This window comes from Eumetopias jubatus, unplaced genomic scaffold (genome assembly GCF_037043125.1).
Source record: "Eumetopias jubatus isolate StellerSeaLion01/CBP00866 unplaced genomic scaffold, mEumJub1_p1.0 scaffold_1, whole genome shotgun sequence".
Taxonomy (NCBI): Eukaryota; Metazoa; Chordata; class Mammalia; order Carnivora; family Otariidae; genus Eumetopias; species Eumetopias jubatus.
This window is the reverse complement of record NW_028274807.1, coordinates 22,229,762-22,253,020: the sequence shown is the minus strand read 5'-3', so window position 1 is coordinate 22,253,020 and position 23,259 is coordinate 22,229,762. Positions and strand designations below refer to the sequence as shown.

At 33.1% G+C, this 23,259-nt stretch overlaps 2 pseudogenes; one reads left to right on the top strand and one right to left on the bottom strand.

The window, feature by feature from the left end:
• Nucleotides 1-1,496: 1,496 nt before the first annotated feature.
• LOC114217733 (coiled-coil domain-containing protein 34 pseudogene) lies at nucleotides 1,497-3,177 on the bottom strand (annotated as a pseudogene).
• A 3,175-nt stretch (nucleotides 3,178-6,352) lies between these two features.
• LOC114217728 (protein downstream neighbor of Son-like) overlaps nucleotides 6,353-23,259 on the top strand; it is a 98,801-nt pseudogene continuing 81,894 nt past the window's right edge.

The window sequence follows — 23,259 nt, the reverse complement described above, 5'->3', positions numbered from 1 at the left end:
GCCACTGATCCTTTTATTGTACCTTTCATTTTTATATCCATTGAAGAATAGAGTAAGAAACATTAACTTGAAATTTTCTCTAAAGTGATTTTGTTTTTCATGTGCATGCAGTTTCTTTTTAAAGTAAAATACTGAAAGTTCTAACACTGTATAAACTAATTATACCTGGGTTATTAAGTAATTTACACTTCTTTGCAATTTAAAAAATATCTTAAACATTAGGTTTTTGAGGTGTTTTACAGAACAATTCAATTGGTAGAAACTTAACTTAAATATTCACTTATATAAACACTGCTTTAAGTAAACCTGTGTGTTCACAGCAGTAATATAATTATTCTAAACACTTTCTAGAAGTGAAATAAAGAAACACTTGAATATACATTTAATGAAATAAGGAAATGTTATGCAGCCATAAAATAATGAAAGCATGAATATGTTAGTAATACATTATGAACATTAGTAAATATCTCTATTAATTTTATCTTGTTATAATAACATGAATAGGATAATTTGTTTCAGAATTCTCCAATGTTAAATGTGAATGTCCGTTTATATGTCAAATTAAGTGTTGAGAAATATGTTCATTTGAATTTGAAATTATTTTCAAGCTACTTTTCATTATTTTTATTTTACTCAATATTCATTAATATCTCTAAGACTATACAAATTGATCATGTTTAACTGTTTCTTTCAATTCTTGAAATAATTTATTTTTTCTATCAATACTGAAAATAAAGATAATATTACTGGTTAAAATTAGTAGTTAATATACCGTGTGACAGATTTCTTCTCCTTGTTTAGGAAACAATAGTTCACAAATCCTTTTTATCTTATCTACAAAGGCTTGTCACAGTCAACTGCAAAATATTTGAAGGGTGATCTAAATAGTTATTTGAGATAATATTTAGGTTAACTGAGTGAGTGAAAATTTACAGAGAGAACAGAATAATCTCAATTTTCTCATGTCGAATTTCAGAATTAATACAGTATGTGAAAAAATAAACTTATTAGTATTATTAAATAGAACATAAATAAAACACTAACATGTAACATTCAGTGAAGCATGTACATATGTATTCAAACAAATATCTATTCACAGTCAGTGTTTTTTTTAACACAATATGATTGTCAGTTTTATTGGTATTACAGTGTAGTTTTAATAAAAGCTACATATAAACACAATTGTTAGATATTCAGTCACTTACCCTGTGAAACAATATCCCAAGATCAACTTAAATCACCTATAAAAATGAAAATTTGTAAAACACATTCCTCAATTAATTCTAAGAACAACATATACAAATGCAAAAATTTGAACTTGCCAATAATCACATCAAATGTTGAGGGGTTGACTGAGCAGTGAAAAATGATTCTAAGTTTAAAATTAGCTCCAGGGGAAAGCATTTCCCACATCCACTATCTCTGTATTCTTCACAGAGTTCCAAGACAAAAGACTACTTCCCACTCTGAACAACCAGAAACAATGAGCGTCTTGCCTAAATTATCACAGGACTTTTAGTCTTCTTTCCTCATAGGTCCTTAGCTTCTTTGGAAGGAGACATATGGGTGGATTTCCATGGGACTGGATTATGAGAGGCTGATTTTCAATCAGAATTTCCACTGTAGAATTCTGTGTTTTCCACTGGCATAACCATAGATCTCTGCAGGCAGACAAGGTTTATTTTTTGAAATTTTCCAACCACTCCTTAAAACTTTTTTTCCCTGCAATCCACATTGCCATTGTTTTGCTTTTTCCTTTTCTTCTTATAACATTTTTCAGCATTTTTTTCTTTCACCATTCTTGATATTTTTTTCTTTTGCCTTTTCTTACAAATGTTCCTTCTCCAGTTCCTCTGCTGCATTTTCCTCCATTTCTTTATTAATTTTCTTCCATTTTTCCTTTCTGTTCATTCTTTTTCTGAACCCATTCCTTATGCTTTTCTTCAGCAATTACCTTTTTCACATTCTTCCTTTTCTTTTCTTTTTTCTTGCTGTTGCTTTAATTCCTGCAGAGCTTTCTGTTGCAGACAGTCATGTTCTTTTTCTTTGCCAACAAATCACATTTCCCATGGGGTCAGGTGGCTTCCTGGGTAGGTCCACCCATTTCTGTTCTTCTTGGTTATCTCCTGATTCAACCACACTGGAGCAATTTTGTACCTCTACTACTCTCAGGCTCGCCACCTTAACCTCTGAATCATGAGCATCTTCATCCACATCTTCCTCATCCTCCCCTGGCCATTGTCCTCAAACAGGAAGCTCTGGTGGCTGAGGGGAGAGAACAGCCACATGGTGAGTTTGCTGCAGCTCAGCAGCAGTAATCACAAGCAGAATGTCACCATTGCCAATCCCTGCCTCTGGGCGCCTGCCATGAGGACCTGGACCAGCAGGCGACCAAGGACAGTACGTAGGATGGAGGTGAACCAACCTCCCACAGCCCTGCAGCCCACAGCGGGCCTGCCAAGTTCAAACCCATGGAGAGGCAGTGGGGCAGTGTTTCTTAATTAGAGTAATAAGTAGATTTTTCACAATCATGGCTAAATGGAATTGTCACCATAGGTCAACGAAATGAATAGCTTTACCTTGAAGTTGTTATTTTGATGTCTAATTTCCCCTCAAGGTTTTTCCAAAAACCTATTATAAATTAGACAACATATTCTCATGGAAAAAATAATTAATATTGGAAATTTTCTTCTGTCTCTATAAGTTATCAAATATAATACAAATGTCACAAGAACATCTCATTGAATCAAGTGCATTATAACTAAGTATAGTCTCTTGGTATACTATGATTGAGGTCTCAAGACCTATGGATAAGAAAGCCCAATTTTATAAGCACTGCTCTGATATTGACTTGTCTCTTGTATAACAATGGAAAGATATAAACACTGTACATTTCATTTTTTTAAAATCTGAGTTTCTGGTATTTTATTGATAAATTGCATACATGGCTTTGTTCTTTTATTTTCTACTGCTTTTTTCCCTGTATAATATAATTAATTCTACCACTGCCTTTTTAAATTATTTTATTGTGTTTGAAAATACACTTTATATTTTATTTTTGGCATTTATCCTTCTCTTTTTCATTAGAATATCTAAAATTCATATTTCACAAAACTTCTAAATTCCAACTGTAATTTGTAGCCAAACAAAATCAGGTTTTATTTCCATTTACCCCATTGCTTAGTTCTCACTTTCAGTATAGATTATCTAGAATTTACAATAATATTTCAGTATCAAATTTTGACAGTAATTATTATTTACATTTAATAAAAAATTGAATAAAACATATTTCGATATTGTGTCTTACATTCTAACACTACCTTTCTGGAGTTGTTATTATTCTTGTTATCCTTGTTGCTGCTTAATTGTTTAGTTGTGTAAGGGTTAGTTATAATCTAACTTCTTGTGTTATAAAAATTATGTTGTTTTCTTCTGATATGAATGAACATTTGGTTACATGTCTAGTACTACATTCAAAATTACTTCCCTCAGCATTGAAATAATTGCTATGCTGTCTTCTATGCCTCTTATTGTTGATGGAATGTGTCCTTAAGGTTTTCTATCTTCCCTTTAAGTCTTGAGATTTTGCCACTATTTTCTTATTTGTACTAGGTGGTGATTTTAGTGTAGTGAACACTCTTGAAACTTCACATTTTTATATTTACTTCCTTAAATTCCTCTCAGCTCAACATCAGGTACAACTTAGAAGTTGGAAAATTCTCAGAAATGGATGCAAGACATTCTAGAAAGGAAAAGAAAAATCCTGGCATTATTTGATTTGATGATGTTGAGAGAAACCATAGCTAATTTTAGGGATATCTGTATAAGATTTATTTTGTATAAAAACAATATTTTTTATGCCATCCTTCTTCCTTTTGTTACTTCTCTATGTTCCCTGGAGCCCCAGAACAAAAATCATTGAATTATGTAGAAAAGCTAATAATAAAACTAAAATATTGTATCATGAATAAAAACTTTTTCCAAATAAAATTTCCAAATAGAAAGACTAAACTAAGTTACCAAAACAGATGAGCTAAAATCTCAGAAGAAATTATAAAATATTGCCAAATAAAAGATAAATAGAGCGCCTGGGTGGCTCAGTCATTAAGCGTCTGCCTTCGGCTCAGGTCATGATCCAGGGTCCTGGGATCGAGCGCCACATCGGGCTCCCTGTTCGGCAGGAAGCCTGCTTCTCCCTCTCCCACTCCCCCTGCTTGTGTTCCCTCTCTTGCTGTGTCTCTCTCTGTCAAATAAATAAATAAAATCTTAAAAAATATATTAAAAAAATAAATAGACTCTATAAGAGAAGCAATTTGGCTTATGATGTATAACAGATTATCTATTATAATTATTATTATATTTTTTATGGAAACTAAATCATAACCCACAAGTAACTTCTGGTTTTGATCTTTCTTTCATTATTATTATTTGGTAATAAAAACAAGAATCAATACAAATTTCAGCTGCATTTAAATTGAAAACTTTTCTATATGTTAGAATTACATAACAAATTAATATTATATATATATAAATCACTCACGATGTGATAGTGCTATACTAGAAATCTAATATAAATGAAATGAAAACCCTTCTATGATATGCTCATTATTTAAAACAAGAGTCTTCAAATGTGACCCAGGGGGTCCTGAATATACTTTCAGTATGTCCATGAAATCAAAACTACTTTTATACAAATATTAAAACATTATTTGCACTGTCTAATCTTCGTTATCATGTATGCATGCTGCAAATTTTCAGAGGCTATAATGAACAGCAAATTGAATGCAAATGGAGAGAATACAAAAGTAGATACGAGAATCCCAGTCTTTCTTTAAGCTAGACATTAAAGTGGTTTCTAAAACTATGTAACAATGCTATATTCTCCTTAATTTTTTTGCTTTGGAAAATAATTATTTTCATAAATTTATGTTGTTTATGTTATGCAATGAAGGTATTGTTACTTTTAAAAAATACATAACTTAAAATAACTTCAGTATAATTTCTAACATGATATATATAGATGGACTTTAAATTATGAAAGAAACTCTTCAGTGGGCCTCAATAATTTTTGAACATGTAAGATTTCTCAAAATAAAATGTTTCAGAATTGCTGGACTACAGGGAAATATAATTAAGTACAAATACATTTATTTAAAAATACCTTACTTGGGCGCCTGGGTGGCTCAGTTGGTTAAGCGACTGCCTTCGGCTCAGGTCATGATCCTGGAGTCCTGGGATCGAGTCCCGCATCGGGCTCCCTGCTCAGCAGGAAGTCTGCTTCTCCCTCCGACCCTCTTCCCTCTCGTGCTTTCTATCTCTCATTCTCTCTCTCTCTCAAATAAATAAATAAAAGTAAAAAAAATAAATAAATAAAAATACCTTACTCTCCAGTGACTATTCTAGTTACTAATATTACACACACACACACACACACACACACACACACACAAACACAGGTGCTTCTAACTTATTGAAGTTTTTTATCTAGTTGGGAAGAACAAATTTTGGTTAGGAAAAGCATGAGTAGTATTAGGGTTAAGAAAGAATAGTTGCATATTCAGAAAAATAAATCCTATAAATTAATTTTAAGTAATTAAATAGGAAAATAGCATTGTTTTAAGAATTTTTTTAACATTGGAATTGAAGAAATGAGAGCAAAGGGTATAGAATTTAAGTGAAGACTAGTTTAAGGTCTCATTGATAAAGCCTTTATAAAACCTAAGTAAACCTTTGGTGGAAAGCTTTTTAAAAACAGAATAAATGTTGGCATAAAAGAAGTTCATTCAAAATATTTTCCTCAGTTATGAAAGCTAAAAAACACTGTTGGAATTTGACTTAACTTACAAGTGAGACAATGAGTTCAGTTGGAGCCTATATACATAAGGAGTCAAACAGTATATAGGGTGTTTAGCTCTTTTTATGAAGGTCTTTTGGCAAATTAGTATGGAAGGACTTAAATTGAGATTCTCGTATTGCCTAATCTAAAGTTTATTCTACAACAATGCATCAGTTTAGTATTCTTCCACCGTTACATTTGGTTTGCTATGGATGTTGCCAATCACAAGTAATACTCTAGAAGAATTTACACATTTGGAATATGTAATTCTAAAATTGCACATGAATTTCAATGAAGAAAGAGAAATTACATTGAGGATTATAATCACATATATAGAAAAAAAAAAGAAGCAAATTGACATTTGGGAGGTGATAGAATACTGAGTAATTTAATCATGCCATGAAAACTGTCAATTATTCACTTCTCACTTATGTCATCATTGAAAGTAATACATATACTCATTTACAAGTAAAGTGAAAAAATATTTAATGTATTTGCTGGGGCCTAGGTTGGTTCATGACTATTGGCGAGGGACTTCTGGTTGCAGCTCTGACATTTGAAAAGCCTGGAAGTCTGGAGAGCTTCCAAGGGTGTAAGAAAATCCTTACAAGTAAAAGCAAAACTAACTAAAGTCAACAACTTTACTTGGACCCATCAAAGAACTGAGGTCAAAGGGCAAACTTCCACCCAAATTTTGGAGAGATGGACCAATCCTGAGATTCATAGCCAACAACTGCATATGTGGAGTAGAAGCCTCTAAAGTGATAAGCAGGTAGAAATTGTTAAATGATAATTTTGATGAACTGCTAGAAGTTGAGAATAGAATAGACTGAGATTGAGATTCACCAGGGGACTGCAACATCAGAGGGTCCCTCACAATTTTGTGGAATTTTACCTCCAGGAACCTTATTCAGAATCTCTTTTTGAAGATCTGAGAAAGATCCCTGCATGCTTCTGGCAGGAAGAGGGAAAAACCAGTCCTTATGAATATGTCCAATGCCTTTTGATTATAAAAGTCTCCTGCCCAGCGAGCAAAACATTACTGGTGCATTGTCCCAGAGACTTAGGCATTCCTTTTTTTTGTTTGTTTTATATATATATATATATATATATATATACATATATATATATATATATTTAAATTTTTATTATGTTATGTTAATCACCATACATTACAACATTAGTTTTGATGTAGTATTCTATGATTCATTGTTTGAGTATAACACCCAGTGCTCCATGCAGAATGTGCCCTCTTTAATACCCGTCACCAGGCTAACCCATCCACCCACCCCACTTCTTTCTAGAACCCTCAGTTTCATTCCTTTCTTTCCAGTTCTCTTCAGTCTTGCCTCACTAAAGTGAGGAAAATTTATACTAGAGACAACACTAGTAAATTTGGTCACAACCAGAGAGATACAGGCCTACTAAAGACTGAAACTTAACTGGAAAATCATATAACACACCTGTTCTCACACATTACCCCAATATCAACAGGGCTACCATGTAATAATGGTGAATCATAACTGGAAAAGCTGCAAGACTAAGATTCTTGGAGAACCAATAAGGAAAGTCAGAAGTCAAGAGGGAAACAAAAACGAAGCACGGGAGGAATCTGAAGCCGCCTATGGCTAGAGCAAGTCTTAAGCAGAAGCCAACATAAATCCTTACATCAGGATCTATTTATTCAGTTCATATTGTCAATAAATGGAGACTGGTTTTCATTTTTTTAAAGATTTTTATTTATTTATTTGACAGAGAGAGACACAGCGAGAGAGGGAACACAAGCAGGGAGAGTGGGAGAGGGAGAAGCAGGCTTCCCGCGGAGCGGAGAGCCCGATGCGGGACTCGGTCCCAGGACCCTGGAATCACGACCTGAGCCGAAGGCAGACGCTTAACGACTGAGCCACCCAGGCGCCCCTGGAGACTGGTTTTCAACAAAAAAATAGAAGACATGCCAAAGGCAAAATAAATAAATAAATAAAAGACATTGTATGAAGAGACAAAGCATTAGGACCAAACTCAGACATGGCATAGACATTTGCTTTATTAGTACAGAATTTAAAATAACTATGTATAATATATTAAGGACTCTAATGGAAAAATGCACAATATACAAAACAGGTTGGTATTATAAGAAGATTGAAACTTTAAGACAGAATTTTAAAAACATGCAAAAAATCGAAAACACAGTGTATCAATCTGACTAGGTTATGATGCTCAGTTGTTTGTTCAAACACTAATATAGATGGTGTTGTAAAGTTATTTTGCAGTTGTAGTTAAAATCTGCAATCAATTGACTGTGTATAATGGAGCTCATTCTTGATGATGTTAAGGGCCTCATCTAAATTGGAAACCTTAAAGCAAAAACTGAGTTTCTGACAGAAGGAATTCTGACACAAGACTGACCACTGAAGGGTGCCTGGGTGGCTCAGTAGGTTAAGTGTCTCCCTTTGGCTCAGGTTACAATCACGGGATCCTGGGATTGAGCTGTGTGGGGCTCCTTGATCAGCAGGGAGACTGTTTCTGCCTCGCCCTCTTCCCCTCCCCCACCCCCGCTTGTGCACGAGCTCTCTCTCACTCTCTCTCAAATAAATAAATAAAAAACACTGAAGCACTGAAATTCTGCTTGAGTTTCCCCCTGACCAATCTGTCTTACATATTCTGCACTTAAGACTACACTATTAATTCCTGTAGGAGTTTTCAACCTGTCCCTGTTCAATAGAGATTAGACCCACCAAATCCCCACAACTGTGTAACCCAATTCTTTAAACTCCAATCTCTCTTTCTTTCTGCCTAGATAGAAAGATTGATCCCACTGGTTCTGGTCTCTGGAAAATCCTGACTGCCACAGTCCCCAAACTAAAATGTAAAGAGAAAAAATAAGAGAAAAAAATAGAAAAGACCTTCCTAGAACTGTAGGACAATTTCAAAATGTGTAAAATACACATTATTAGAATACAATAAGGAGACAAAAGAAAAAAAATGGAGCAGAATAAATATTTAGCTGAGAACTTTCCAAAAGTAATAACAAAAACCACAGATCCTGGAAGTGCAGAGAATACCAAGCCAATTAAATACCAAAAACAAAACAAAACAAAACAACAACAAACAACAAAAACTGACATTTAGGCATACATATCAGAAGTGTAGAGACCAAAGACAAAGATAAAATCCTGAAGCAAGCCAGTATTTTGTGGTAGGCGTTGGTTCTATCTAAAGATAGTTTTCCTCTATCTTTAGAAGAGCAAGGGTACTAATTACAGTAGACTTCTTAGCAGAAATCCCATCAACCTAGAAATCTATATCCAGAGAAACCGTCCTTCAAAATTGGAGAAATATATTCTCAGACAAATAAAATTTGAAGGAATAGATTGTTGCACCTGCCCATTAAGACAAAACGAAATTCAGAACAAGGAAAATTATCAGGGGCAAAGGGCAGCATTACCTAATGACAAAAGAATCAATTCTCCAAGCCAATCCTAAATGTGTAAGCATTTAACAAAAGAACATCAAAATGACTAAGAGTGGAGTGAGGGGGGCAGTGATGGGAGGTGGGGACACTATAGAATTCCAAGCAGAAATACACAAATCCAATCTTACAGATTTTTCTTAAATATCACTATTTCAGTAATTGGTAGTTCAAGCAGACAAAGTATTAGTAAATATATAGTTGACTTGAAAACCATTTCAAACAATTGATAATAGGCATTTATGGAATAATAAATCATTGAATAATTAAATGAAAGACTAGGAATAAAATAAACAAATCACCTATGAAGATTTAAATAATTAAGTAGACAATTTGTCTTAAAAGGAAGTAGAACTTTATTCCTCAGTTGTTTTGTTTTGTTTTATTTTTATTTGTTTTTTTAAGTAAACTCCACAGCATGGAGTGCAATTCCTTATTTCTTAATTGTGAGCTGAAAATAGTGACTTTCTTTTAACAAGTACAGTGTAGAAAAGGCAGGGGAGGGTATAACTTGGCAGTAGAGAAACTTAATTATTGTTATTATTATTACTATTATTAAATTTTAATATATGTTTTTGTTTGTCTTTTCCTGTGTTTTTTTCCTAATCTATTCTTGTATGTTATTTTCTAGGAGTATTATAGTTTTATATTTTAAAGTTAGGTCAATGATTAATTTTTATTTAACTTTTGTGAACAATGTAGGTCTGCATCTAAAATTATTTTTTTGCATATGATTACCCAATTGTGCCAGTACCATTTGTTAAAGAGACTATCTCTGCTCCATTGTATTGCCCCTTTTTTTGATGTTAAAAATTAATGAAGTGGTTTCCTATGCTATTTATACCTATTTCTTATCATATTAGTGTTTATTATTTTCTAATTTAAAAATATTTTCAATTACGAACATATATTAGACTGCTTTGGGATTATATAATTTTATCACATTTTAGTTGATTCATGTACTGAAATGCATAAGAATATACTTTTTTTTTAGATTTAGGTCATGCTTTCAGTCTATGAACTGAACCTTACTTTGTGATAACCCAGTATTTTTAAAAACATGTTGTATATATTAAGCAAACCCTACATAGAGGATGTTCTATCTGCATCTATGTAAAAATACAGATTTTTGTAACAATTTCCTAATAATTTTAGGAATTTAATCCTGTAGTTCCCAAAAAGTATTCCAAAGGCTTAGAGGAAACTCACAGGGACACCAAATAATATTTTAAATTTTTTGTGAAACACAATGCAATCTTTGGATTCTGTGCATTCTAATATTTTTTTTTATAACTACTTCACACATGGAGCTATCCTCTGTTTTGGTCTAGGGTATCAAAGAAAAACAATTACTGAGAGACAAAGGCAGCTATAAACCATGAAATACTGGTACTTGTGGTTTAGTAGTTTTAATGAATGGTAGAACTTGATAGCAACACATGGTTGAATTGCTTTGAATTTTCATGGCATCATCATGATTCTGTAACATAATATTTCTTTCAGACAATAGATATATTTTAGTAAAAACCAAATATAAAAATTTTCTGCTTGGGATGCCTAGGGGTGGCTCAATAGTTAAACGTCTGCTTTTGGCTCAGGTCATGATCCCAGGGTTCTGGGATCGAGTCCCACATTGGGCTCTTTGCTCAGCGGGGAGTCTGCTTCCCCATCTACCTACCACTTTTCCTGCTTGTGCTCTCTTTATCTCTGACAAATAAATAAATAAAATCTTAAAAAATATTTTTTTTCTACAGTGGAAAAGTTGTAATTGTGTGTGTGTGAAAGAGAGACTGTTTTTTAGGAAAGATCATAGGATATAAGGAATGGCTCAATACACTCAAATCAATGTTTTCAATTTTTCTAAGAGCCTGTCCAAACTACTCTAATTGTAACCACTGATACGGGTAATTGAGGGAAGAAGAATCTAACTGACCCATGGAGGAGTAAGTTATACGGAGGCACGAAATATAACTTTTTTTTTAAAGATTTTATTTATTTATTTGACAGAAAGATAGAGAGAGAGCATAAGTAGGCAGAGTGGCAGGCAGAGGGAAAGGGAGAAGTAGGGTCTCCGCTGAGGAAGGAGCCGGACGTGGGGCTCGATCCCAGGACCCCAGGATCATGACATGAGCGGAAGGCAGCTGCTTAACCGACTGAGCCACCCAGGCACCCCGACATGAAATATAACTTAAGGATGTTTACATAACTTGAGATTAAGGATGGGAGTGTGATACTTAGGTCCTGTTAATAGACACAACTAGAAAGAATATTATAAACAGAGTACAACATGTGACATAATACTGCAGTTGAATTGTTTGACCGTCATCCTATTTGACTATAAATTTAATTATGATTTTAGTGTTGTTAAGCAGCATTTTCCTTAGTGTGTAAGATGCATCCCAATTTAGTCTAATATTACTTTAAAGTCACCTTAAAATGCTTTTCAGTTTAATTTTACTTTTACTTTCATTAAGATTTTTAATGTTTAATAGTGAGTCAATGGCATTTTAGGCTGATACATTGAATGTAATAAATTAGTGATATATGGTTTTCTGTGATCATCCAAAACTAGAGCATAGCATAGAGTCATCTTTCTTAATTCAATTAAATAATAAGTATATTGAAAGCAAGAGTGCAGGATGGCAATTGTGAATCTGTGGATTCAGTGAATATCCAGTACACTAGTTTTAGAAATAAACTTACATATCTCTTACATACCTTCCTAGCATCACTTCTCTCACATTTGTATATGTTTTTAGACTTATTTCAAATTAGGAGTATCTATATATCAAAAACTAAAATTTTCCTTAAAACTATTCAAATATATAAATTAATATTTACACTATGTATTGTACACTCCTATCATGTGAAAATCAATGACTATCAGTCATTTCAAATAAAGAATGTAGACAGAAAACAGGTCGAATGATCTAATTTGCATAAATTCCTCTATAAAATCCCAAATGAATAATCAGCAAATGTTATTTCCTAAAGTGGAGCTTGGCCCCAATGCACAACCTTCTTTGAATTTCCTTTGGCAACACTTCTCTGCGTGAATATAAGAGATGGATAGATTAAATATAACTTTAGAGAGGGTTCATTTTCTCCTACTTCCAACTAGGATGATTACATGTAGAGTTACTCTAGTCTCACTTTTAAAGAAACCCTGTACTTTAATAAATAACAAAATTTTAAAAGCTTTTAGCTCTAGAGGGAAAGCAATCTATCTTCCAATAAGAAAAAATAGAGAATAATTTCATCATTTATGAAACACTCTTGTTAATATTAATATCCCACCTTTAATTGGTTCCTCTGGATATTCGATCAACTCAACATATTCAATTTTACGGAGAATACAACTGTGAATATATTCAAAAGTTTCAATGAGTATAACTGTTAAAAGTGCAGACAGGAAATTATGGTCATTAAGTCTCATACAGCTTCAACTACTTTTGAAAGTATTTTGACATTCTGTAAATATATTAAAGAGCCATTGACATAAAAATTGTATGCTAAGTTAAACTGTATTATTTATTTATTTTTAGAAAAACATTCATTTTTGACAAGGAATAGTTTCAAAGGAAACTTGCTGATGTGATTTAGGATACTTGTAAGTGTATGTATACTATACTATTTTTCTGGAGTTTTAGGAAAAAAATATTCAACCCAAGATTTTATTTTCAGCCCTTTAAAATTATGAAGCCCTTGGGGCACCTGGGTGGCTCAGTTGTTAAGCGTCTGATTTTGGCTCAGGTCATTATCCTAGGGTCCTGAGATCAAGCCCCACATCGGGCTCCCTGCTTGGCAAGAAGCCTGCTTCTCCCTCTCCCATTCCCCCTGCTTGTATTCCTGCTCTCGCTGTCTCTCTCTGTCAAATAAATAAATAAAATCTTTAAAAAAAAATCTGAAGCCCTTGAATATCTCAGACAACAATCTTTATTGTCACCTTTATAATTTGACCAAATACATTTCAGTATGTAATAAACAGGGATATAACATTACTTAGATTTAAAGACCAAAATTGTTTCCACTTGGAATAAATATTTCTATGAGATATCCTATTTTAGAATAAATACTAGAAATTCTAGTCATATGTCAACATAACTATGTGAATATAATCAAACTGCATGGAAAACTACAATATTCTTTAACTCCTTCACATCCGTTCTTTTACAAGTCTCAGCCTTGTAACATTGCCCACTGAGATCACTCTACCAATGCAAGAATGGGTCTAGATTTGGGTACACTTGTTTTTCTGTTCATATCATGTTACACTCAGAATTAACAGACTGTGATGTATATATATATAGCCTTAATTTTTTCATCATTTTATAATTTCCCAATCTATATTTCCTAAATTTGAAGTACTACTAATGAGATTTAAAATGCCCTTGAAAAAAGGTTCAAGTAACTATTCTTTTTAATTTTGAAATAAGAGAATTAGAAATATAACAAAAGTTGTATGTTGTTTATTTCCTAATTAGAAATCCATACATGAATTACCAGTGTAAAGAAAATTACCATGCAAAAGTACTTGAAATAATCCAGGTTATTTTTAAAACCTATCTAATACAGTGATTAGGGCAAACTCAGAGTTTAGCAAGATAAGTCGTTATTCCACAGGAAATTTTGGATGTTTTCCTATTAATATAAGTAATAGAATGTGTTTCTGCTAGTGCTGTACCAACTATAAAGTTATTTTCCACACTTTTTAATTCTTTTCCAAGTAAAATTCTGACTATCCACACAGTCACACATATACAGTTACAATTTCAATATGAAAGTGACTTGTTTCAAAATATCCCCATTTAAAAGTGATGGGACTCTGTTGTTTTTGAAATTGTACAAAAGTAGTATTTTCTCTACTTAATATTCTAGTCTACTAATATTGACTAGGGTTCTATGGTTTTCAATATATTACTAAATAAACTAAAATAATGAAAAATCTCATGAAAATTTGACTTGATCTTCCTATTTTTGTTTTATTTTGTTTTAGTATAAATTTCTATATATATCTATGTGTGTGTGTGTGTGTGTGTGTGTGTGTGTGTGTGTGTATTTGCTCTTCAGGAAAATGTTTCTAACAGTCTTGATTGATATTTACAAATTTTATTCCAGAAAGAATTTTTAAATCAACTTATTTTTATAGCAGCATCATTTTACTGGTATTTTATTTGTTTTTGAATGATTGCTTTGTTTTAATTCATGTTATTTTATAAAGCATCTTGTTGGATTTAGCTCTTTTGAAATGAGAATTTTTGTTACTATATAAAACCAGATTACTGTGGTAAACATGATTTGTAAGGTGTGTATGTTGCATTATTTTGTAATTTTTGAATATAAGATCTTCAGTATCATTTTTATCTTATGTTACAAGATAAAAGTTGAGTGTGATGACAGCTACTTCCGGGGAGGATATAGTAGACACATCAGGCCAATAATTCTGCTGAAAGAATTAGAGAAAATAAACATATTTTTGAATTACAGTGTAAAGATATTTGAGATAGGTACACAGTTAATCATAGTTTACCTTCAAATGATCTTAGATAAGTTTCCAATTGCCATGTAGGAACTTTAAATCATATGGTACTAATTCCTCTCTTCCACTTTTTATGTCATTTTACATCTACATTATATAAAATTCCATAACGCATCAAAAATAATTCTTTATAGGACCATTTAATTTTTAGAGTGATACATAATAATAAATTCATTCACATTTAAATCTACTTCACCCATTTCCTAAACTATTTTTTCTTTTTTTCTCTTTAAATTTTTTACTGTTATGTTAATCACCATACATTACATCATTAGTTTTTGATGTAGTGTTCCATGATTCATTGTTTGTGCATAACACCCAGTGCTCTACTCTATGCAGAACGTGCCCTCTTTAATATCCATCACCAGGCTAACCCATCTCCCCACCTCCTCCCCTCTAGAACCCTCAGTTTGTTTTTCAGAGTCCATCATCTCTCATGGTTCGTCTCCCCCTCTGATTTACCCCCTTCGTCTTCCCCTCCTACTTTCTTCTTTTTTTTTTTCCTTAACATATCATGCATTATTTGTTTCATAGGTACAGATCTGTGATTCAACAGTCTTGCACAATTCACAGCGCTCACCATAGCACATACCCTCCCCAATGTCTATCACCCAGCCACCCAATCCCTCCCACCCCCCACCACTCCAGCAACACTCAGTTTGTTTCCTGAGATTAAGAATTCCTCCTATCAGTGAGGTCATATGATACATGTCTTTCTCTGATTGACTTGTTTCACTCAGCATAACACCCTCCAGTTCCTAAACTATTTTTTTTTATTTTTTTAAGATTTTTAAAAATTTTTTATTTATTTGACAGGGAGTGAGACACAGCAAGAGAGGGAACACAAGCAGTGGGAGTGGGAGAGGGAGAAGTAGGCTTCCCACTGAGTAGAGAGGTCCATGCAGGGCTCCATCCCAGGACCCCGGGATTATGACCTGAGCCTAAGGCAGATGCTTATGACTAAGCCACCCAGGCAACCCCTAAACTATTTATTTTTAATAGATCCAAGTTTCTATATGTATCATACTTTTTTCCTGCTGGAAGAACATCCTTTAATATTCCATAAATGCTGGTAATAATCCTATGAGTTTTTGTTTATCTGAAAGTTATTTATCTTTTTCATTAAAAATATTTTATTGTGTATAAAATTCTCACAAAAAGGGAGAAACCATTTGTAAAATATATGTAATAGAAGTCTTGTATCTAGAATATATATTTAAAAATCCTACAACTCAACAAGTCATAACATTATATTCAAACAGGGGAAGTTTTTGAATAGCCATTTCATCAAACGAGATATATGTATGGCAAGTAATCAAGTGAGAAATTGTTCAATGAAATCAGTTTTTAGGATTATGTAAAATAAAATCACAATAGTATACCACTACAATTCCTCTAAAATGGTAAAAATGTAAAATTGCCTGTTATAACTGTTGGCAAGAATGTGGAACAATTATAAAACTCACATACTGTGGAGATAACTGCATAAACACTTTGGAAGACAATTTTACAATTATTTAGAAATTTATATATTCACCTACCAAGTCACTTTGCTATTACACTCTACATATTTACTCCAAAGAAATAAATACATCAATTTAAATACTTGATTCATTACAGCTTTATGTAAAAGCAAAACCCTAGAACCAACCTAACAGATTTTTGCTTATCGATACAAAGGAATACTACTCAGCAATGAAAAAGAATTAAGTAATGCTATACACAAGGGTAAATCTCAAAACACTTATGTTGAGTTTTTCAAATGCTAAAATAGCATGTGCTGTTTTAAAAATTTGTATAAAATTCTTGAAATTATGATCTAAATCTATAGTGACATAAAACAGATCAGTAGTTGCCTATAGTCAGAGAGAGAGATGGAATATAAAGAAGTATTAGTCACAAGAAAACTTCTTGTAGTTACGTACATGTTCACTATCTATGTATGTCAAAATTCATCATGCTGTATTTTTAAAATGTGTATATCATTGTAAAAATAAAGGTTAAAAACAAACCCTAGGAAATAAGAAGACATAGCTCATTAGTCTTTCTTTGAAAAAAAAAAATCAAGAAGCTATTAAAAATGTCAAAAGAAAAGAGAAAACCAGAATAGTTAAAACAATTTTGATTTTAAAAAAGTAGAGCCCATACTATGTAATCATCAAGATTGTGCCATATTGACAAAAGCACAGATAGATGGACACCAGAAATGGAACGGATGGTTTCACCAGTGTACTTTAACAAACATTAAAAGAAAAATTCTCCACAATATATTCCAGAAAATAGGAGAAGAGGAAATATTTCTACATGGATACATGAGGAAAGCATCACCCTGACATTAACACTAGGCAAAAATTTAAAACTGCACCAAAAATAAGAGGGCACCTAGGAATAAACCTAACCAGAGGTGAAAAACTTGTACTTGGAAAATAATATAAAATGCTGATGAAAGAAATTGAAGACACCACAAAGAAATAGAAAGATATCCCATGCTCATGGATTAGAAGAACAAATATTGTTAAAATGTCTGTATTACCCAAACCAATCTACACATTTAAGGCAATCCCTATGAAAATACCATATAACATTTTTCACAGAACTAGAAACAAATAATCCTAAAATTTGTGAGGAATCACAAAGACCCTAAATAGTCAAAGAAATCTTGAAAAAGAAAAGCAAAACTGGAGGTATTACAATTCCAGATTTCAAGTTATACCACAGAGCTGTAGTGATCAAAACACTATGGTACTGGTGCAAAAATAGATGCACATATCAATAGAACAGAATAGAAAATCCAGAAATAACCCCACAATTATATGGTCAATTAATTCTCAACAAAGCAGTAAAAAATATACAATAGGAAAAAGACAGTCTCTTTAACAAATGATGCTGGGAAAACTGGACAGCAACATGCAATACAATGAAACTGAACCTCTTTCTTACACCACACACACACACACACACACACACACACACATACGCACACACACACACACACACACACTACAAAATGGATTAAAGACCTAAATGTGAAACCTGAAGCCATTAAAAACACAGAAGCGAACACAGGCAGCAACTTCTATGACATCGGCCATAGCAATATTTTTCTAGCAGGTCTCCTGAGGTAAGAGAAACAAAAGCAAAAATAAACTATTGGGACTATAACAAAATAAAAAGCTTTCACACAGTGAAGGAAAAAACAAAACTAAAAGGCAACCTATGGAATGGGAGAAGATATTTACAGATGACATATCCAATAAAAGGTTAGTACCCAAAATATATAAAGAACTTAAACAACTCAACACCCCAAACACAAGTTATCCAATTAAAAATGGGCAGAACACATGAGCATTTTTTCAAAGAAGACAAAGAGATGGCCAACAAACTCATGAAAAGATGCTCAACATCACTCATCATCAGGGAAATGAAAATCAAAACTACAATGAGAATACTCTGGTTTCTCTTCAAAATGCATAAATCTTTCGCCTTTTACAAAACTACAATGAGATATCATCTCACACCTGTCAGAATGGCTAAAATGAACAATACATGTTGTCAAGAAGGTGGAGAAAAAGGAACACTCATGCACTGTTGATGGGAATGCAAACTGATGCAGTCATTGTAGAAAACAGTATGCAGCTTCCACAAAAATTTAAAAATAAAACTATCCTATGATCCAACAATTGCACTATTGGGTATTTACCCAAAGCATACAAAAACACAGTGAGAGAGGGAACACAAGCAGGGGGAGTGGGAGAGGGAGAAGCAGGCTTCCTGCTGAGCAGGGAGCCTGACGTGGGGCTCGATCCCAGGACCCTGGGATCATGACCTGAGTGGAAGGCAGACGCTTAATGACTGAGCCACCCAGGCACCCCAAGAAACAGACTCTTAATCATGGAGAACCAACTGATGGTTACCGGAAAGGAGGTGATTGGGGCAAGGGTGAAATAAATGATTAAGAATTAAGAAGTGAACTTGTCATGATGAGCACTGGGTAAGGTATAGAATTGTTGAATCATATATTGTTCACCTAAAACCAGTATTACACTGTATGTTAACTAATTAGAATTAAAATAAAAACTTAAAAAAATCACAATCTTAAGGAGGAACAAACACAACAAACTAGACATATTACTGAAATGAAAAACAACAAAGCAATATCTATCATAAACAGAGAGGCAAAAATCCTCAACAACAATAACAAAATAATGGTAACTTGAATCCAATAATGCATAAAATGACCATGCACTAGCACCAAGTTTGTAAGGTCAATTAAACTTTCAGTTATTAATCAGTGTATTTCACAGATCTGTAGACAAGCAAAATGTCCTTATTCACTACTATGCTTCAACATCATACTGGAAATTGTAACTAGTGTAATAACACAATAAAAAGAAGGGAAACATGTACAATTAGAAAAGGAAGAATTATCTCTACTTGCAGATTACATCATTGTCTCAGGAGAAAAATCACAAAGAACTGGCAATAAAACAAACTTAGAAATAATAAATAAGCACAGGAAATTTGCATGTTATGAGGTTAATATGCAAAAACAAATTGTCTTCCTGCATACTAGAAATGGACTATTGGAATTTAAAATTAAAGGGGAAAACTACCATTTGCAAAAATACACCCCCAAAATTAAATAAATATAAATCTAACAAAAATATATAGAATTTTATTCATAAATCTACAAAATATTGGAAAACGTCAAAGATCTAAATAAATGGAAATATATTTGGTGTTCATCAATTGGAAGACATACAATTGTTATGACGCCAATTCTTCTCAACTTAATTTATAGGTTGAATGCAATCCTAGTCAAAATTCCAGTGATTATTAACCTACTGATTCTAAATTTATGTGAGAAGGCAAAGACCTAGGATAGGCATAACATAATACCAAGGAAGAAAAACAAATTTGAACTCACACTACCTGGTTCCAAGATTTTAATGCTATAGTAATCATTAAAAATAACACTGTACTGTGAAAGAATAGACATATATATCAAAAAGACCTACACGTTAGTCAACAGATCTTTGTAAAGGAATAAAGGCAAGTCAGCAATAAAGGATTGCCATTTAAATCAATGGTGCTGGAACAATTGGACATCCATATGGAAAAGAAAAGAAAAGAAAAGAAAAGAAAGAAAGAAAGAAAGAAAGAAAGAAAGAAAGAAAGAAAGAAAGAAAGAAAGAAAGAAAGAAAGAAAGAAAGAAAGAAAAAAAAAGAAAGAAAGAGAGAACCGAAGGGAGAGAAGAGGACCAGATGAGAAAAAGAATCTAGATTCAGGCCTTACAGTTTTCACACAACTTAATTCAAAATGGCTATTATACCTAAATCTAAAATTACAAAATTTCTTGAGTGAACATAAAGGAAATATATATGACCTTTATTTCAGTGATTAGTTTTTAAATATAACATCAATGACATGATCCTTCAAAGAAAAAAACTGATGTTTGACTTTATTAAAATTTAAAACTTCTCTACAAAAGACACTCTTAAGGGAATGAAAAAGAGAACCAACACACTAAAAGAAATATTTGCAGGGGCACCTGGGTGGCTCAGTTAAGCATCCGACTCTTGATTTCGGGTCATGGTCTCAGGGTCGTGAGATCCAGCCCTGAGTTGGGCTCCAAGCTCAATGGGGCGTCTGCTTGAGATTCTCTCTCCCTCTCCCTCTGCCCCTCCCATATGCACACACTCTCTCTCTTTCTCAAAAAAAAAAAAAATATATATATATATATATATATAATAAGTAATTTAACACAAGTCCTTACTAATATAAATAAATCATGGAATACATACATACATGGAAGAGATTAGACACATCTTCTGTGCAGGGAAATTCCAAATATTAATTGTAGATACTCTGTCCTTAAGGGGGTAAAGCATAACTCATTGGCTCCTTAAGTACGGTCCATACATTGTGACTTCCACCCAAAGAGTATTGTATGGAAAGAGGATTGAGTAACTTAAATAGGGTGGAACTAGACAAACACTACCTCAGGCAAGTGATCAAAGTCACCAACAAAAGTGAAAGTAATACAGTATACACTGGATATGATAAAAAATTACACTTTATTTCCATGGTCTTTTTTTTTTTAATACTTATTTATTCATTTTAGAGAGAGAGAGCACAAGTGGCAGGAGGACCAGAGGGAAAAGGAGAGAAGCAGACTCCCCGCTGAGCCGAGAGCCCCATGCGGGGCTCAATCTCAAGTCCCTGAGATCATGACCTGGGCCAAAACCAAGAGTTGGATGCTTAACTGAATGAGCCACCTAGGCGCCCTCCATGGTCTTTCTGTCAATGATAAAAAATGGCTGCAGTCTAATCAGGAGAGAAACATCAGACAAATCCCAGTTGAGAGGCATTGTGCAAAATGCTGACCAGGACTCTCCAAAACCGTCAATGTCATAAAAAACAAGGAATGTCTGAGAAACTGTCACAGCCAAAAGGAGCCTAAGGTGACCTAACAACTAAATGTAACATGATATCCTGAATGGGCTCCTAGAACAAAAATAGTACATTAAGGATAAATACAGAAATCTCGATGAAGTATAGTCTTTAATTAAAAATAATACATCAGGGGTGCCTGGGTGGCTCAGTCATTAAGCGTCTGCCTTCAGCTCAGGTCATGATCCCAGGGTCCTGGGATCGAACCCCGCATCGGGCTCCCTGCTCCGCGGGAAGCCTGCTTCTCCCTCTCCCACTCCCCCTGCTGTGTTCCCTCTCTCACTGTGTCTCTCTAGGTCAAATAAATAAATAAAATCTTTAAAAAATATACATCAATATTGGTTTGTTAATTGTGACAAATATCCCATGGTAATGTAAGATATTAAAATAGAGGAAACAAAATTACAAAAAAGTAGGGGCACCTGGGTGGCTCAGTTGGTTAAGCATCTGTCTTCAGCTCAGGTCATGATCCCAGGGTCTTGGGATGAAGCCTGCATGGGGCTTCCTACTCAGGGGGACCCTGCTTCTCCCTCTCCCTCTGCTGCTCCCCCTCCTTGGATTCTCTCTCTCTCTCTGTGTCAAATAAATAAATAAAATCTTTAAAAAAATAAAATAAAATAGAAGAAACAAAATATGGGTTATAGAGGAACCCTTTGTACTATATTCTCAGTAATTTTGTAAATCCAAAATTGTTCTAAAATATTTCCTTTGTCTGTCTTTCTTTTTCTTTTTCTTTCTTTCTTTCTTTCTTTCTTTCTTTCTTTCTTTCTTTCTTTCTTTCTTTCTTTCTTTCTTTCTTTCTTTCTTTCTTCTTTCTTTCTCTTTTTCTTTTTTCTTTCTTTCTTTCTTTCTTTCTTTCTTTCTTTCTTTCTTTCTTTCTTCTTTCTTTCTTTCTTTCTTCTTTCTTTCTTCTTTTTATTAACTATAATATATTATTTGTTTTAGGGGTACAAGTCTGTGATTCTTCAGTCTTACACAATTCACAGCACTCACCATAGCACATACCCTCCCCAATGTCCATCACCTATTTCTTACTAATACATAGTTTGATTAATCTTATTAATAAAATGATTTGATTCATTAGTGCAAGTATAAAAATATGACCTTATTTTGTCAGTAACCTCTCTGTCATTGCAGCATTTAATGTCACTTGAATATTGTCTCCTCACAGTCTCCCTTAACCTTGAATTGTTGCTGGTTTTTCTCTTTGTTTCTATCGCTTACTAAACAGTCTTGACCTCTCTTTACTATATCTAATATATCCACAAAAATGCTGTTTTTTGTTTGTTAGTCATCCTCATCAATTTCTCCAAGAGGTAGAAAAAACACTAAGTGAAAAGAGATTTAATAAGGATAGATAGTGATTCACAATGTTCCAAAGATGCCGTTAAGATAACAAATGATGCATGTCTCTTTGAATAGATGAAAAGGGAATTACTAAAAAAATAAATAAAACTCTACATATTTGGCTTTGAACATAGTTTAAACTACAGAATTTGTTTTATTTTTTCTAAAAGCTTCATATTTATCACATAACTATTTCTTTTAATCACTTATGTTGTATCTTCCTTCCAAGTGATTAATACAGTTGTTAGTTCCATATGATTACATACAATTTAATTAATGAAAAGTAATTAAATTTTCATACCGAAGGTGAGGCATTTTACATAGGTATGCATGTAGAGATCTATTTACTAATTATAGAGATACATAAGGAAGTTGACACAATTATTCAGATAGTGTACACATGAAAAGTGAATGAGATAAAAATCATTTATGAAATGTATCATAGGTCCATAATGCAGAAGGGTACTTAAAATAAATTACTTTTGAGTAATTTTTCTGAAGTTTTAGGCCTATTGCATGTATAATCATTGATTTATAAATTATATCAGTAACCTTCTGAAAGAGATAAAAAATGAAAAGCAAGCTGAAAAACATACAAACTTTAAATAGATGAA